Here is an 18030-nt window from a genome sequence, read left to right on the forward strand (position 1 = left end):
GCCTGTTATTCGCCATGCAATTTTTTAAGTAAATTCTTTGAGTCCTTCAATTCGAAAAACTTAATCAAACTTCATTTTTGAATTAATGTCTTCCTTAATTATATTCGACTAAACAAATTAAAATGTTATTGTGTAAATATATCTTTCAGTATTATAATCTCGAGTATGGAATTATGAAATATATAAAGAATGTAACTGAGCGAGAACAAACATTTATTGAATAAATTATCAAGCTATTTATTTTTAAGAATAAAATTTTTAAAGTAAATAAGCACTATTCGTTACACGGATGCAAAAATAAATGGTATATGTTGTTGAACTGTCTACATCTTGTAAATATATGCATAAAGAAGGAAATGTATTAAAATGCTTTTAATTAAACCAATCTGAATCGTGTTTCGCAAATCTTTAATTAGAATTTGGAGGCAGAATATTAATAGCTTTCATTTAAAACAAATTTGCATACAGGGATTCTGAAACAAGCAAATAAGGAAAAACTTGAGAAAAGATTACACTAAAGAAAAGCTTTAAGTGAAGTATAGTTATTTTGTACTTAATTTCTGTATTAATATTGAAAACACAAGTTTCTTTGTAGCAAATTAAATTCAGTTTCTTTACAGAATATTTCGAATTTTTGTTACTGAATACGAACTGATTATGATTTTGGTATATTATGTTAAATTAAGTTACGGCAAAGAAAAATTAGAAGTAAATATGTAAGATACTGCGTTATTGTGTTTGATAATTTCATGAATAGTTTTATCACTGAAAATATACTCCCAGTGGTATTTGATTTCCCTATAGAAACTCACGTCGATTTTGAAAGTTGGCAAAGATGCCGCCAGTCATTTTGGTGGAAATATTAATGGCTTTCTATTTAGTTAGATAATCAACAAATCTATGTTACAGATATAGCATATAAATTTACAGTCTTCAAACTACATTCCGCTTTAAATGGATTTTCGTTTGTCAAAAGTTTTCATGTTGCATCTGCATTTTTTATTCGTTTCAAATAGAGTCCCATGCTGTGACTACTAGTACAGACTTTTCTTTGATGCTGGGTCCCGCAACGTTTAAAAGAAAGACCAGAATTTTGACCATTGCTTTGAAATGCGAAAGAAAATTAGAAAATCACGGCCGACATATAATATTTTAATAACTAAACTGGCTTAACGAGGATGAATCAAGGTTTCATAAAACCGAAGAGAAATATTTGAGTGAGTTTGACGGTACGCGGATCCAATATTAGATTAATACTGCAGCTACATCACACTGCTTGGAGACAGTTGATTTGCCGAAAATAGACGATGGGAAAGTAAGTAACGAATATTCCTTAACACAGTAAAATATGTACTTCTAAATATTAAGCACATCATGCAAGTTCTCAATTAATAAGCATATGTACACATTTAATCGTGTGAAATCTGACGCTTGTTGTTAAAGAAACTGGCAGATATTAATGATAAATCAAGACTGGTAATGTGCAATACGTGATATGCAAAAGAAATGTGAAATAAGACTAAGCGATCTTTAAAGTTTATTTTAGGACTGTCCTTGGTTTATAACATCATCTCATGACTAATACTTAATAGTACTAATCAAACTGACGTGTTTACCAATAAACCACATACTTCAGCAGTAACAAGGAGAACAGCGAATCTGTGAAAGAATGATAACTATGAAAATAGAATGTTAGAAATTTAATGTTAATAAAAAATGTATAATCATATGCAGAGAAATTTTCTGCATACCCTTTGTCATAGGCTATTTTAAAGACGATTGCAAATTTTTTATTCGAAATGGTGCAGTGATTGCGATGAGTCATGTTTTGAATTTCTTCTAAATTTTCTTCAAGGCTACATTATATTTGAATAATTTAACAGCAGATGCTGATTTTCGTTTGGATTATGATATTTTTGCATTTGTCATCTCAGCATTCCTTTCATTTTTAGTGGCTTCTGTAGGACCTCACGATGCATTATCTTCCCTCCTCAGCGTAAGTTCTTCTCTTCAGATCTTTATTACATACCAGCATAATTGTGAAGAGTATCGATCCGTTGGTGATTCGAACACCTGTTACATAATGCAGTTAGTTGCTATACATATGGAAATAGTGTATTGTAGAATTTGGAAATGCCTATGCACTTAGTATTTGGTTTATTTTCCAGGATGTATTTGTGAATAATTGCAAGAAAAACTGAATGAGACGATGGTCGCTAAGGTGCGCAATGCCATTGATCTTCGACTGTTTATTGAGTGGGAAAGTACTTTGTAGGCCAAGGTAATAACTGGCAAATTTCGGAAGTGAGTTGATCAATACGTAGACGAACTGCTAATATGATTGATTGTGACCAGTCTGTTGCCTGGGATGTAATGTAAGATAGGAAGCGCTCTTACATTATCCCCGCTGAGCCCCATAATGTGCTGGCTGCATTAAAATCTCCAGTCATCATATTGTACTTGCATTATATCATGTTGCATATTTAAATGCAAGCAACGAAGCTGATATATCGATGAATAGGGGTACATAAATACGGTAGATGCTATGTTGTTTCCATATTTTCCCGTGTAGTCTATCGTAGTATGTGCTCCTCTAACCTTAGTAGTCTTTGCAAACTGCTCTTATGAGCTTCTTGAATTTCAAAAAAGGCAAAAATTAAAATTCAGATTCTGCAAATGTAGCTAAAAATATCACATGACAATCGTTTATCCTTTTTCTTGCAAGACTTCTTATGCAAATTATTACCGCTTATCCTAAATGCAAACTTCCCACTCTGATATGAAAAGAAAAAGAGGGATTTAACCATACTAAATGCCGTACTTCTTATAAACATATGTTTAAGGCTATCTGAGAGTGGATAATCTTTACTTTATTAAGTGAAAAGAAAATGAATATAATTATTTCATAATTATGTATCATGCTTATACATATTTCCGTATAGTTATGTATGTCATGCATGTGCATCATCATGGGATGCCTAAGCCTGCTGTTTCTTTTATAAGCGGTTCTATATTTAGCCCTCTGAGCGGCCAGGGTTTTGGCTAAGAAAGCACAAATTTCCCCAAACTACTATGAGAACAAACTATTTTTTGATTTTAATGTAAAACCTCTCCTGGTATTTCCTACCTGGATTTGTTTTCTTTTGACATATTGCCTTAATTTCTTTGAAATATTTTAATATGCACTTATATATACGTTCTTCCAGATATCACACAAAATATTCTAGGCCGTATATATACGGCCTTGCCGCTTAGAGTGTTTTAAATTATAAATAAAAAGGTTAAGTTTTCACTTATTAACTTAATTAATCTAATACAATTAAAAAAGGAATTTTAATTAATTCTATTTTAAAACTGCAAGTAGACAGGAGCTAAAAATTGTTTTAGTTAGGGACAAGAGTAAGGCGGTCCACAGAGCATTATATTTTATAAAAATGATCTGCACTAGAAAACTGCTCGCTGAGAAGCAGTGGAATGTTGTAAACATCAATCAGTTTGTTTATCAACCAAATGTGACTTGATATTATTGAGGAAAATTAAATATTGTTTTCGTATTATCACATAATGCTTCTTTTCCTTTCATGCATGAACACATTTGCTACGTTTATGTGTAGTTTTGAATCAATCAAAGGTTATACATTCATAAAATATATATATATACTATATTTTTTATTTTACTATCGTATGCTTAACTTTTGAAAGCCAGTGTATTTCCCATACGTTGCTGTAATATAACTCTTTCCCTTCTTTAACTTTTAATTCTGAAAATATGAAAAATATTTCAGCCACAAGGTATAACAATCTTTTCATATTTATTTTCAGTCTTACTGTTTTATAATGGTACAAATTATATATATTAACTTGTGTACAAAACATACATTGTTTCTTTTCTTTTGTGCTAGATACTTAAACATTAAAGAAGCAAATAAGAGTTAATAGATGAAGCAAAATGTTGTATCATACACAAGCAATGAAAATATGTGATTTAAAAGTTATTACATTTTACTTTATCATGACGATGTGGCCTCAATCTCTTATAGATTGAAAACTCATTACGCGTCTGGAATAGATAAATAAATGCATAAAAATAATGAATGCATAAAAACATTAAAATACCATATTGTTGCGTACTGTGGACGATATGCTCAATAACTCCGTCAGAAGGAAAACAAATGAATAACATTAAATTGGAAGCACTAGCTGATATTTGAAATAAACAACTTTAAATAAACGAAGGAAAGGAAAGAGAGATGAAGCAAATTCTCTTTAAAACACAACTTATATTAGTAATCACTATAATCATTTATAAAGTCCAGCGAGATACTGTCTAGTAAATCAATGTCATGACTTGTGAATTGAAATAACTGATTTGATTGACATGAATGAACTAATAATTGATTCGTGTATTCAAAGAAGCTGATATTTATAGCTTGAAAGAAAAGGTTAAACCATTCTGAAATATATGAGAAAAATTATTCCTACAGCTTCGAAACTCCTTTACCAAAAATTTCTAGAATGTCACCAGTGTGGTCAGATATCACCAAATGTTGGCAATATGCCAAGAAATCGCCATGCATCATTGGCGCATTCTGAAGGAGCCTCTAAATTCAGGTGAGAGTGTTTTTTGCCCTCATCTCCATCTCTACTTAAGATTATCTTTAAAATTTGAAGCCGATTGATTCTGAATTATAAAATTATATGGTTTTTATCAGTAAAGATTATCAATAAAGCTAGTCCATCTGGAACAGAGTGGAAATATGCTATAGTATATTAGATGAATATACGTTTAACCCAACATAGGAATGTTATATTTCTTCTGTATATTTGAATAATAAAAAATGTATAAGATAATTCTACAAACATAGTTAATGCATTTACTTATCTGCATCATGATTTAAATGCATTTTTATTTTAATAAATTTACTGAAAAGAAAAATAATAATAATATTCTTAGGAATTGCATTTGTTGCTTTTAAATAGCTTAGTCAGTTAATCATTAACAGACAGATTAAATTTGAAAGGGAAATATCTAGCATTTTTCCATTCCAACATTTTACCCTATGATAACGGATTCGAATTAAAAGTGATCAAAGCTTTTACATTGGACGACATTAAAAGCAAATCATCACTTTTATATCGAGTTTCGAGATTAACAACATTTTGGGGTTAATAATAACTAAACCTAAAATTTTACAAAAATGTACATTAATATTTTACCTGTACAAAAGTACAGTAAAATTAACTGTAAGTTTAGAAAGAGTTATTAAATCTATCAAAAGAGTGGATTAGACGTCAGGTATGAGCTCTATCCTTGCGGAAAAATAAAAAAAAAGTGTCGTAAGAAGAATCTATTATAGGAAAGTAAGAGGCGTTACTAGACTTAACAGCAGTAACTTCGCCGTTAATAAAGCGAAAATCCTGTATAACTAATATTAATTTTTTATATATAAAGCATTTAAAATTTTAAAAATATTAGCGTCTCTTTGAAGGTGCAGTTTTAAATCTAAAGCGAAATGTGGTAATAAACACAAAATTTTGTATGTATTCTTGCCGTTATTAATATCATATTCCATTTGAAATTTTCAAAAATATCCCGAATCAATTTCTCTTTTTTCCTAATACATGCACCGGTGGCCGATATATTACCATCCATTACTGTCAAAGGTAATGCAAAAATGTCAAGCTGAACTCAGAACTGCAGCACAGGGCATCATTTGCCAAATATACGAGTTCCATTTATCAACGAATAGACTATCCTAAGGATGTACATATACAACTCGTGCGTGAGACCCGGGCGGGAATAGTGCTTCTCGTATGATATACGAGAAAAATCCATGAAAACCCGAACAAATAAATGACACATTAGCTTGCTTCTTATACGTCCAGAAAATTCTTTCGCGTTAACGTTACTTGTAAAGAAATAAAATGCAGAGAGGGACTTTTTATTCTTTACGACTTTGGGCTATAACCCCCGAGCCACGGCTTTGAAAAAGTTTGTCCGTTCCGTTGATGTATGAGGGATATTTTTGCTGGTAAAATATCAGGAGAAAAAGTAAACGATGTATAACTGAATGGGTTTGGACATATATTTTCCCCTTATTTTCTTCATTATTTGAAATGGTGAAGGTAACATTTGATTTTCGCAAGAGGCGCAAACGATTCGGTTGAAAATTTCTTCGGTTTTCTATTTTTTTAAATATTGAGAACAGCTATAAAATTTCTCAATAACGGGTTTAAATTATTTTACAGTCTAGAGCCTGATTTCGTATTTGCAAGATAAATGTTATAATTTTTTTAATAAAATGTGCAAACGTGATTTCGAAGATGTATGGTCAAAATAGGAAGAATAAGGTATATATACCCTACACAAAAGTTTATTGAAAAGTTATCATTATTGTAGATTTCCATAACTTAATATTCTAAATGAGAAAATCTGTGTATATTTACTCATTTAAGCAAAGCAAATATTAGTTCGAGTGTGTTTTTACATCTGCAGATTTCGAGACTTCATAAAATCTTCTACATAAGTGAAAATTCCAGAAAACAGGATTCCAGATATTGAAAGTTTACTGTAGTTCTTAGTCTTTAGATAAACTATTTTTGTTCACATTCATTATAATATTATCACGCGTTGCAAGTTTGTACAGATCTTCTTAACTACCCAAATGAGGAAGGAGAAACTGACATTTTATTGAGATAAATAACAGTTCAAAACGTTATAAATAACTCAAAGAACTAAGAGTTATTCTTAATACACGAAGCACATCGGACATGACCAAAATCCCTTTAAAACAATAATCACTAAGCAGAATTTCAGTACAGCTCTCCCCGCGACTCTGAACGAGTAACCGAACTAGATGATTGACTGACCGGAGAGTTCAATCTAGATATAGAAGCTACGAGAAATATCGCCTTTTAAACTTAGACAACGCGCGTTCTAGAATCTTCTATAATGTCGTTAGTTGATGTGAAATTGCAATCAAATTTCGCCATCTTGGCTACAATTGTACAGAAAAGTCTCCACTCATAATTTTCCTAAATTAGCTGTCTTTACAATTCAAATTCAAATGTCGATTGATTTCACAGAACAAAGACTAAAATATAATATTCCAAATAAAAATAAACACTATATATAATAAATGGCTAAAAATTGGATTAATCCAAAGTAGACAACACAATTGTTACATAAACAAACTAAATATATGAATATTTAATGCTACAAAATTATATAAAACGTAAATATAATCAAGTAAATTCCATAATCAGCAAAATTCTACTGCAGTGTAAAGAATGAGAATCGGAATAAAAGATGATTCCCTTCCTTTACACTATTGTACACTTCCCTACATACTTGTCCTAATGATTATTGTTCATTATTCTATTAATAATAATAGAGGGCGGTATTTGATACCCAAAAGGAACAGTATCCATAAATCCTCCTTAATCTAACTGCTTGAACTTAATAACAAACTCACTTTAATTGTTATTTAAAATCACGTATTTGAAACTTACTTTGCGTGGATAGAAAACGACATTTGTTTAATATGATAACATTAGACTCTACCAATCTGGGAATGTTTTTAGAGTAATAGTATTTTATTGTTTTATAATTAGGCAATAACTCTATTGTAGCACGAATTCTCCCGAATTTGAAGGTTTTTCTAAGATACTACGATGGTAATTTTTATGCTACTTTTCGTTACAAATTCTGCAAAAGTATAAACTCAAACTTGAAAACTGAAACTTGCGTCAACGCAAGTTTTGTGAACTTCTGAATATGAGAATGTACATTATATTAAAGTTGCATAAAGCTATCCTACGTATTATGAATGCGAGCAAACAGTTTCATACCGAGCGATCTCCCTCCCCTTTTTAACGTGCTACTTAATGAGGAAAATAAGAGCATGTAAAGTATAATGTATGAAAACACTGTGCAACTGAATGGTAATATTGATAGAAAATAATGGCATTCAATAACGCTTTCAGAATGCGATTGGTTTAAAAATGTAAATTTTATCTCCAGTAAATTATGTATAATTTTATTGAGCTTTACATTCTGGCAACTTGTGCTATTGCTTACTTCTTTTTTCTGCATCGTATCAAAATGTTGACGTAAATCTGGAAAGAGAAATTTTTAATATTAATTTTAGGCCGTGAAAAATTTTCGGAACTTTCTCTACTTAGCCGCTTTTATCCCTTTTTTTTTCGCCGCTGTAAAATTACTGCCTTATTGACGAGTAGTAATTTACTAACATTTTTAGCAACATGTCTGTCTATTCGACGCTGAGCAGTTTTCGGGTCCATAAAACTGATCCTTGAGAATTCCCAGTTTGTACTAAATAGTCCATCAATCATAAATGGAGAAATGAAGAAAATCGCAGGACTGTAGCTTTATAGTTGTTCCTGCGTTTAATAAACGCCGAAAGCTTTTGTCTGTAATTCTACAGATTTCCTACACTGTTATATTTATGGAAAATTTGGGAGTTTTAAATTAGCGAGAATTCTTGGTTAAATTTTTCACAGTTTTTTTCTGATAAAAATTTCTAATAAATTGCTGATGAAAAGTTCTTATTAATTTGGTTTCTATTTCGATTAAAATGTTTAACTTCTAGGAAACAGATGTATTTTTCAAATGCATTACTGTGAACAATGCAGTTATAATATGCATTCAACTACCTGCAAGTGATGTAATATAATGTTTATATCGGTCTGTAACATATTGTCTCAGAATATATGGAACACGTTTTTAATTAAACACTAGTTAAAACTGAACTTGCATTTAAAATTTTTCTTTGCATCTGAAATTTAATTAAAATTTTGCGAGCACTAAATGAGATAAAAATAATTTTTGCTTCAGTAATGTTTGAAAAGAATGCATGAAATATATACCAAACGTAATGCTCCAATCATTTTTCTGTTTTTATATATTAACAGTCATCTAGCAGTAAGTTACCATTCTCACTTAGTTAAAAGAAAATTTCTTTCTCAGAAAACGATTAGCTGGAAGGAAACTTCTACATGTTATTCACCATTCTTTTGCTATAAGCTGGTTTCTGAAGTAAATTTACCCTATGCACAGAATGTCCAATTAAAGAAAATACTCGTATTTTTAAGCAAGGATGTTTCTGATATTATTTTGTTAAAATAACTCTTAGATTTATTATTCTCGGGCGGTGGTTTCCAAAGTGGTACGTATGGACCATCAGAGATCCTTATGGGAGAGGCTGACCAATGACACGAAATGCAGTAAATTATAATTAATTCCGGTGTGCATGAAAACGTCGTCGGGGGGGTCAGCGAATGGTTTAATACAAAATAAAACAATTGTGACATATTTTCTCTGTTATGAAATTTAAAATAAATAGGAATAAATACATTGGAAGCAATGTTTACGTCTTGAGTAAAATAAAACAAATTTTTTCCTGTTTGATACAAATAACAGTAGGAGTGAGCCGAAGAAATAACGCAGACAATATCTAGTTTTTAATGTTTAAAACGGATAGTTGGCTTATATACCCGTTACCAGGATACAGTACTTTACCTATGAGATATCTCTGCGATAAAACTTTGTCGAAAAAATCAATAAGCTTAAGAGATATTTGATAAAAGTCCATAGCAACAAAAAGGGATAAAGACTTAACTTTTTTAGACAGTCATAGAAAAATATTTTAAAATACCGTCACTGCGACAACACCTGAGGAAGATGACAATGAAATGCGTGCTTCTTAAACATTTCTTTACTGACTGCAAAGTTGGAACGCAGCACACTATTAACGAAGAAGTTATTCGACCAGTTATAAATGAAGAAATACGCACCATGATGCATAAACCAGCTTTTGATACCCTGAGAATTCAAATAATAATAGTGCAAAGAAGGATTGGCAAAATGGCTCAGTACGCGGAAATGATTTGCATTAGTATACATAAAAATATTTGTATTCTCTATACAGCTTGATAAATCAGTTGTATGTGTTTATAGGGTTTCACTAATCTGGTAATGCTACTTGCCTAAATCCATATTCATAACATTTATCGCTATGTCTGAGAACAATGAGAAAGTCTTAAGAAGATTGTAATAATCTGTTTATTTATATATAACTTGCAATGTATACTCTGCGGAAAGAAATGGGACAGTTTTACGTCTGACTTCAGCCAAAAATTTGAAGACATTCTTCGCGTCATTATTACCGATTGGAGTTGGACCCTTTTCCATGTAGACCCACAAACTCAGATGAATCCATGCAATACAGAGGAAACTTACTGAATTACATACAAATGAGGAGCGAAAACCAATGTTTGAACAAGGATACCACAAATTTTAATTACAAAAAGAGAAAAACAATTTTAAATCCTGCATTATGGGTCACTTATTAAGCTATTAAGCTGTTGATTGCTTTCCCGCAAATTCTTATTTATTTATTAGTGGATTTAGTACACTATGAGCTTCATCGTGAAGAAAAGAAACCATTTGCAAATTAGAGATCATGGTACGAATGTTGCTCACAAACATAGAAAACATAAACAATCTCATTTCATCCCATCAGGTTCACCCATCTCATTGGGGGGAATAATGTGTTTAAAATAATATTTAAAAATTTAATAAATACTACTTAAAATATCGAAATGTTTTATTTACGTTTTATTTTTGAGTCACCATTTACCATTCAAGACACCAAAGGTAATCAAAGTTTTTATATTTCTGTTTCGCAGTTATGTAAATTTATTCATTAGTTTATGGTTAGGTTTTTGCTATAGGAAGGAATACATGATCATAGGAAGTTTGGAAAGCACTATTCTATATGAAAGAATTATTTCTGCTTTCTATATTTTAATGTACAGCAGTAAATGGTATAATTCCTGATGCATTTAAAAGACAAAAAATTATGGAAATTCGCTGATTCTCAGTTCCTCTACAATGCAAAATTAATTATAAATGCTAAAAAAAATATCTGTGGAATCTAAAATTACACGTTTTAATTTTACATGTCAAAATTCACGCTCTTTCAGTTCATAAATGTACTTTTATAAATTAGTGCTGCATTTTGGATAGCCTTTAAATATCCAGCATGTACCCGTTGCAACCAAAATATTGCATTAGTACTTCAAATATTACAAATATCTTTAAAAACATGAGAAGCGCTATTTTTAGCAAAAAATATAGAAATCATTTTTAACTTTAATTCATGATTCAAAAAAAGGATTATCGGTGGTTTGATATAAAAAAAACAGTTGTCATGTGATGTGCATTCAGCTATTCTATTTTATTTTTCGACAAATTTACTTTAAAAAATAATTCAGGAAAATATATTCCAAGCCAGTTTGCATATTTAATTTGCGAGGGAAATCTATTCTGCTTTCAAATTTAATAATTGTTCTGTGTTCTGAAGACGAAAACATTTGATTTTTTGTTCTTACCTTTTTTTTTCAGCACCAGAGGTGCTATTAATCTCAAACCTCACTTTTTGTTCGTATTAATTTTCAAATATTGCCACCAAATATTATTGTCATGTTTTATTTTTAAAGAAACAATAGAGTGAATATAAAAAATGCATAATACAAATAAAGTGTTTTTTGCAACCAAATTCTATCTCTATGTTTCATGTTTAAAAAAATAATATAGCGAGTATAAAAAAAATGTACGGCAACACAAATAAAATTTTGTCGTCACCAAATGTTATTGCCATTTATTATTTTTAAAAAAATAATGCAGCGAATATTAAAAAAATATATATAAGAACATTTAAAATTTTATCGGGAATTGTATCCACGGAAAGAAGCAAGATAAAATGAGAAAATGGCTACCTTCCTGCGTTTTGCGATGGAAGCGAATGAATTTCCTTTGCTCGATGAAGGGTTCCATTGACCAGGGTCTACTAACCTCGTACTTGGCATCTACCACCCGCTCTTAATCGGATAAGAATATGAATTAATTTAATTGTATGAATTATCAGATACAATGGCGTACAGAAAACTGCATTACCTAGAAAATAAACATTTTGCAATGTAACCCATTATTTTGTTCACAAAAAGTTATCTTTAAAAAAGTTCTTAAAAGCAGGACATGGGATTGTTCCACATTCAAATTGCATCACATAGAGCTTTTTAAGTATTGCATCATCCGATTTCCATAAATAGCGCGGCAAAAGAGGAAAACGATCATTCGTTTATTTCTTTAAGGGTTTCGGTTATTTTCTCTTATGACGCAAGGAAGAAGTGTGTTCCAATGCTTTAGCTAAAGAAGGCTATTCGACACTTGTGAAAGCTAAAAAATGGGTTGCAATCCATAGACAGTCTGAAAGCTATTGAATTTGAGAATGAAATTATTGATATTGAGAGAAGGACCACGTTAAGTCCGGAAGAGGGTTACCGCAAAATATGATGGTTGATATCTAAAATGGATTTCTCTCGTAATTATCATATAAATGCTGCTGATTTAAAAGTTGCATTTGAGAAAGATTGTGCTATTCATTTAAGAGCAAGACTGTCCAAATACGTCTTGCGGATTGCGGTCTGTATGCATATCACCCAACAAAAAGGCCTTTAATTACAAAAAAAGATGCAGAAGCCACTTTATTGGGTGAAAGAGCATGTTTATGGACAAAGGCCGAGTGAGTTTCAATAATGTTTTCAGATGAATCTAAATTCAGCCTACATTGAACGATAAGCTGTATATTCGGAGATGTTATATTTGCTACACAACAGAGACGTAAAAGTGAAGCTTTACAATCAGATTGCATATTATCTACTGTGAAATTGCCAGCGAGCCAAACGGTCTGAGAATGCATACCCAAGAGGGTTTGAAAGGCCTGAAATGTATTACTGGAACTATGAATGCATCAGTTTATACCCATATCTTCTAGAAATATTTAAAACCAGTTTATTCGGGATCATTTTATAGGTGCAGGAAATTGAAATTTTCATTAAGACACTGTATTCTGTTATACAGCCAAATCGGTTAAGTGCGATCTAACTTATTTTTGCATGATTTTATTGCTTCATTTACAGTTTACGTCTTTGAAACATAGCGGATATACGAACGTGATTTTAATTCCATTTCCTCCCGTTTGGTGCAGGTCTATCAAACAAAATATGGTATTAAAATTGTAAACTGGCTTGGAATAGTCCTGATCTGAATCGCACTGAAACATCTTGGCATATAATGGGTACAAAAATTGCTGCTAAGAAGACTGCTACTACGATCAAACTACAGAGAAGCATTGTTATGGTTTGGATCCATGAAACTGATCCGATATATTCAGAATTTGATACCTTCTGTGCTTGTTCATTGCACGGCTGTTATCGCAGCTCGTGGAGGATTTACTGAAGTGATCCTTACGTGATACGTATACACATTTAAATATATGTAATATGACATTGTTCCGCGTTTTGTTTAATATTGCATTTTACTCTTTTCTGAATAATTAAGTGTAAATAATTTATTAATACGAAAAAAACCTGATTAAAATTAATCCTTCAATTTCTGTTACAGTTAACAATATGATATTTATAAAAGCATTTACATTAAACACATTATTTGCACAGTGTTCCGCTTTATCCCAAATGAATGACCTTTTTTTGCCGGCCACTGCATAAAAAATAAGTTGGGGGACGTATGTCTGAAATCAAAGCGGAAGAAAAGTCTATTGCCAATTGTTTGAGTTCTTCTAAATATTTGAAGATGTTTTCAATTCCTTAGATATTATAAATTATAGTCAATAATCTGTAAATATTATGAAATACTCCACGGGAAGTTTTAATGAATACATATATATCATTTAAAGGAAACAATATTAGTATGTCTTGCATGCTTCTGTGAATGTCTGTAATTCAATTATATTGTTACGGATTTGGTATTTAAATAGTTAATGTTAGTAGAATTATAAATAAAATTGTTTTATTCCCCGTGCAGTGCAGCGCGTGACGAATATTAAAAGAAAGCTAAGCCGGAAAATTAAAAATACAAGAGCATGTGCATTTAACATTTAATAAATAAATATATCTTTTTGATTTCGAGAAATTGCTGGATCCTTGAAATCGCACTTCGTGGATTTATCAAAAGCATTATAACTTTTTCTTCTCTTTTATTATAACTATTTTAGGAAATTGGCCACGACAGCGGCTGATTATTTGAAAAGTTAAATGGACAACCAAACTTATTTCACGGGCATGTGAGGTTCTTAAATAACAGCCTTTCGAACTAAATAATGCATGGCAATACTTAACATATATTGGGAATTCTAAAGATATGCTTTTTTAAAATTTCTGTGATTTCTGCATTTGAATTTTAACATCGTAAGTGCAAAGAAAGTAATGTTTAGTAATAAAATTAAAAAGACAAAAAAAAAAATTGCGTCAGTAGGCGGGAGACCAACGGCAGCTAAATAAACTGAAAGCTCAAGGAGAAATCTTAATAAACCTTCCACTGCGATGTTAAACTCTGAAGCCTTTAAGATTTTCATTTGTTTTCTTTTTTAAATTTTTAAATTTTGCAAAGATTTTTTAAAAAAATAATCTTCTCTTTACGTTCCGAGTACTCAGTTTAAAGTGGTAGGAGTTCAGGTGAATCTATTGGTTTTATGCAGTGTCCTTGCGAATTCTCAAACTTTACTGATTCGTGCTAACATTAAGTTGTAACCTAACTGAACACTTAATCAGAGCTGATTAAATAGAACTCATTCCTGTATGAAGTTTGCCTGTTCTTACCGTATACACCTAGCAACTATTACCATGTGTCTAACATTTATGATGACATACAGTGCATAATTACTATAGGCTTTGGATACTGTGTTAAACCTACCTTTACATCATGTTTAAGCAATATTTTCATTAACTTACTTCAAATACCTCTTTAAACTACTCTAACGCTCTTACACGTAAGAGCAGGAATAAGAACTGGCTATTTTTAATTCGCTATTGATATGAAACTATACTTACTGCACGCACATGGGCCATTTTTAATTCGCTATTGACATAAAACTATACTTAGTGCACGCACATTGCTACCACCAAACTATCCAGCTTCTCAAAGGTATACAGATATCCTGTATCAAAATGAGTATACATTTTTTGGCTGACTTCGCATATAAGTCTTCCAAAAATCCTGATACTAAGATTTTGCTCATTCTACCCATATCCTTTGTTTGCTTCTATCCATTTCGTAATTTATGTAAGACACGTGTCTCTTAATCGCGATTAAAACTGCTTCTGTAAATAGAATTACTTAATCTATTTTCCCCATTAAACTGTGTGATAAATTGTTGACATGATTTTAGTGCATTATTCAATATATCAATTTTAAATGAAAGCTTATTTAATAAAAATCTTTTTTTAAAAATTGTGTCTTAACTTTTTTTATCTGAATATCAGGTTATTAATGATGAAAGTTTTAGTAACTATTAAAAAACAAGTAGTAAATTATAAGAAAATTATAAAATAAAGGAAAATAAATAAATGTCATTCACAGAATGAAGAAATCGGAATATTCAGTTTCCGAAATGGGATCCATTAACAAAGTTACAACAAACATTTTATCTGAATCTAAAATGAAAACAGCTTATGTGTACACAATATGACTTCTTTGTACATAATATTAAATTATATGCATTATTTTTTGCACCCTATTTAAAATTATTTCCTCGAATTTCATATATATATTCTCATTCAATTAATTCAGTTCACACTTTACGCCAAGGAAAAAATGCATAAAAACTCAAATATTTTCATTAAAAATTGAAAGATATACAAGAACATAAAACACCAAATACAGTTAAAACAATTAAAAAAATTACAATTAAAATTACAATTTCCACGCAAAAACAAGCAATTCGGCCAGAAGGCAAACAGGCATATTTGTCGGTGCACAAAACTAAACGTTTCCTTTTGGTTCCACTCGGCAAAAAAGCACTGAGAGGGACAGAGAGAATTAAATTCACTATTCTGCCAAGTGTCAAAAGTAAACAAATATTTCTGCTCTGGTAAGAAATATTAGGCTTAGCCGCGCTTGAAGAAATTTGAAATTGTTGATAATTCTACAAATATTGAATGCAGATTAACTAAAGGCATAAAAACCTTAACCAGAGGATACGAACAACATAATTCAATCATTTTTAAAGTAAAAAAAGGCACAATTTACCAGTATATAAGAATAAAAAAAAATTGAGCACACCGAGGCGAGTGACAGAGTGGATATATATATATATATATTTGTATACTTTTGGCGAGGCCGATTGCACGCAAAAAGGAAGGTGCACATCTGCAGGTTATAGCAGCCTTATATATAAAATTTCAACATACGTACGTACGTACAGACTCTACGAAAAAGTCTCTTCAGAATACATTTTAAAATAGTTTTATAATTCGTTTTGGGAAAAAGAGTACTTTAATCTGTCCTTACGTATAGATGTCGCGCAAAAGCATCTTTAATTTGCAGTCGATAGCGGTCAGAACGGATATTTTCGTTGAAATATGGTACCAGGAATTTTTGGTGATTACAATACTTCCTACAAGGAAGTAAAAATGAATATCATTAATTCGTGATTAAGAACTCCAAGATCGCAATCTCAAAAGCAAGTTTCCTTCAAGAAACGATTTTTTTCCAGTCTGCTACAGAATATAACACATTTTTTTAATGTAAAAAACCGTTCAATTAATACGTTTTTTTGCCAAAATTTAAAACTTTATATCCTATACATTTTTAGACGTAGTAATTTTAAAATCATAAGCGTTAAATAGTCTAAAATATTGAACGAGATTGAAATATTTGCTAAAACTTCAGGAATTAAGTTACAACTTTCATTTATGTTTAATAGAAAAGGCTTATTTCCACTCTATTCAACTGTACAAACAGTATAATTCTGATATGTTTAGTTTGTTCGTTACATGAAAATATGTGCAAAAATTGATTAAACCTTAAATAAAACAATATACATCGAATTTTGAAAAAAAAAATAACTTCACCACATTGCATTGCCATGGATCAGGAAAGTGTGTATAAAATATGAACTGGATAGCTTGTCAGGAAGTAGGTTAAAAATCAATGGCAAAATTCCGCTCACAGAAAAACACCATGAGTGTACTAAATAAAGGTTTACAATTAAAAATTATACTGTAAGACACTATGATATTTTAATGCATTGTAATAAAAGACTACTAATTGAAATTTTTCTGTAATGTTTGATTGAAATACGGGATCGCTATTAGCTCAACACACATGACCCGACACGCGGAATGGAACCAGAACCGTAATCGAAAATAACAGTACAAAACATATAATATTGTAGCAAAAATTGCTCTTTTCGACCGAGCATCTCGTAGCTTAGCGGAGAAGACCCAGGCCTAAAACCTCAAAGGTCCCGGGTTCGAAACCCATCAACGGCAAAATGCCTGATAATTGGATTTTATGTAAATTTCCTTCTTGTTAATGATATCTTATTTATGTAAGTTTCCTTCTTATTCTTCCAGAACATTTCGAGTCTGGAATGTTTCAGTATGTCCGCCAGCTGTATATAAGTAGTTCTTTATTCAGTTCGAGTTAATAAAAAGTCTTGAGTTTAGACTTAGAGTACTTGCTTGTTCATTTGTACGATCCCTTCATCTACTCGACAATATAATCTTAGGTGATCTATCTATCTGTATGATGTGAAATGTTTTTACAGAAGCTCATACAATTCTGATGCTAGAGAAATTTAGTATGTGTTTTTTTTTGGGGGGGGGTTCACTTATGTGCAGTGTGAATATTATTACTTTATACAGCCCCTCACGAAGGACTGTTTTCCACAGTAAAAATGTCTGATATACGCTTTCCATTACTAAATAACTCAACATCAGCTATGATAATAGATTTTATATCAAAATGGGAAGATAAAATAGTTGCTACTTCGTGATGTATTTAAAAATAAAAATATAGTAAAAGAACATGATATTGATTTGATAAAATAAACACAGAGGGCTCAGGGCAGCTTAACAAAAGCGTGTTTCTCATGGGAGCATGTTTAACTGGGATTTAGCATACTGAGTCACTACATCTGTCTG

Source organism: Stegodyphus dumicola, chromosome 3 (assembly GCF_044657685.1).
Source record: "Stegodyphus dumicola isolate Sdum_Otavi_A_Nest chromosome 3, ASM4465768v1".
NCBI lineage: Eukaryota > Metazoa > Arthropoda > Arachnida > Araneae > Eresidae > Stegodyphus > Stegodyphus dumicola.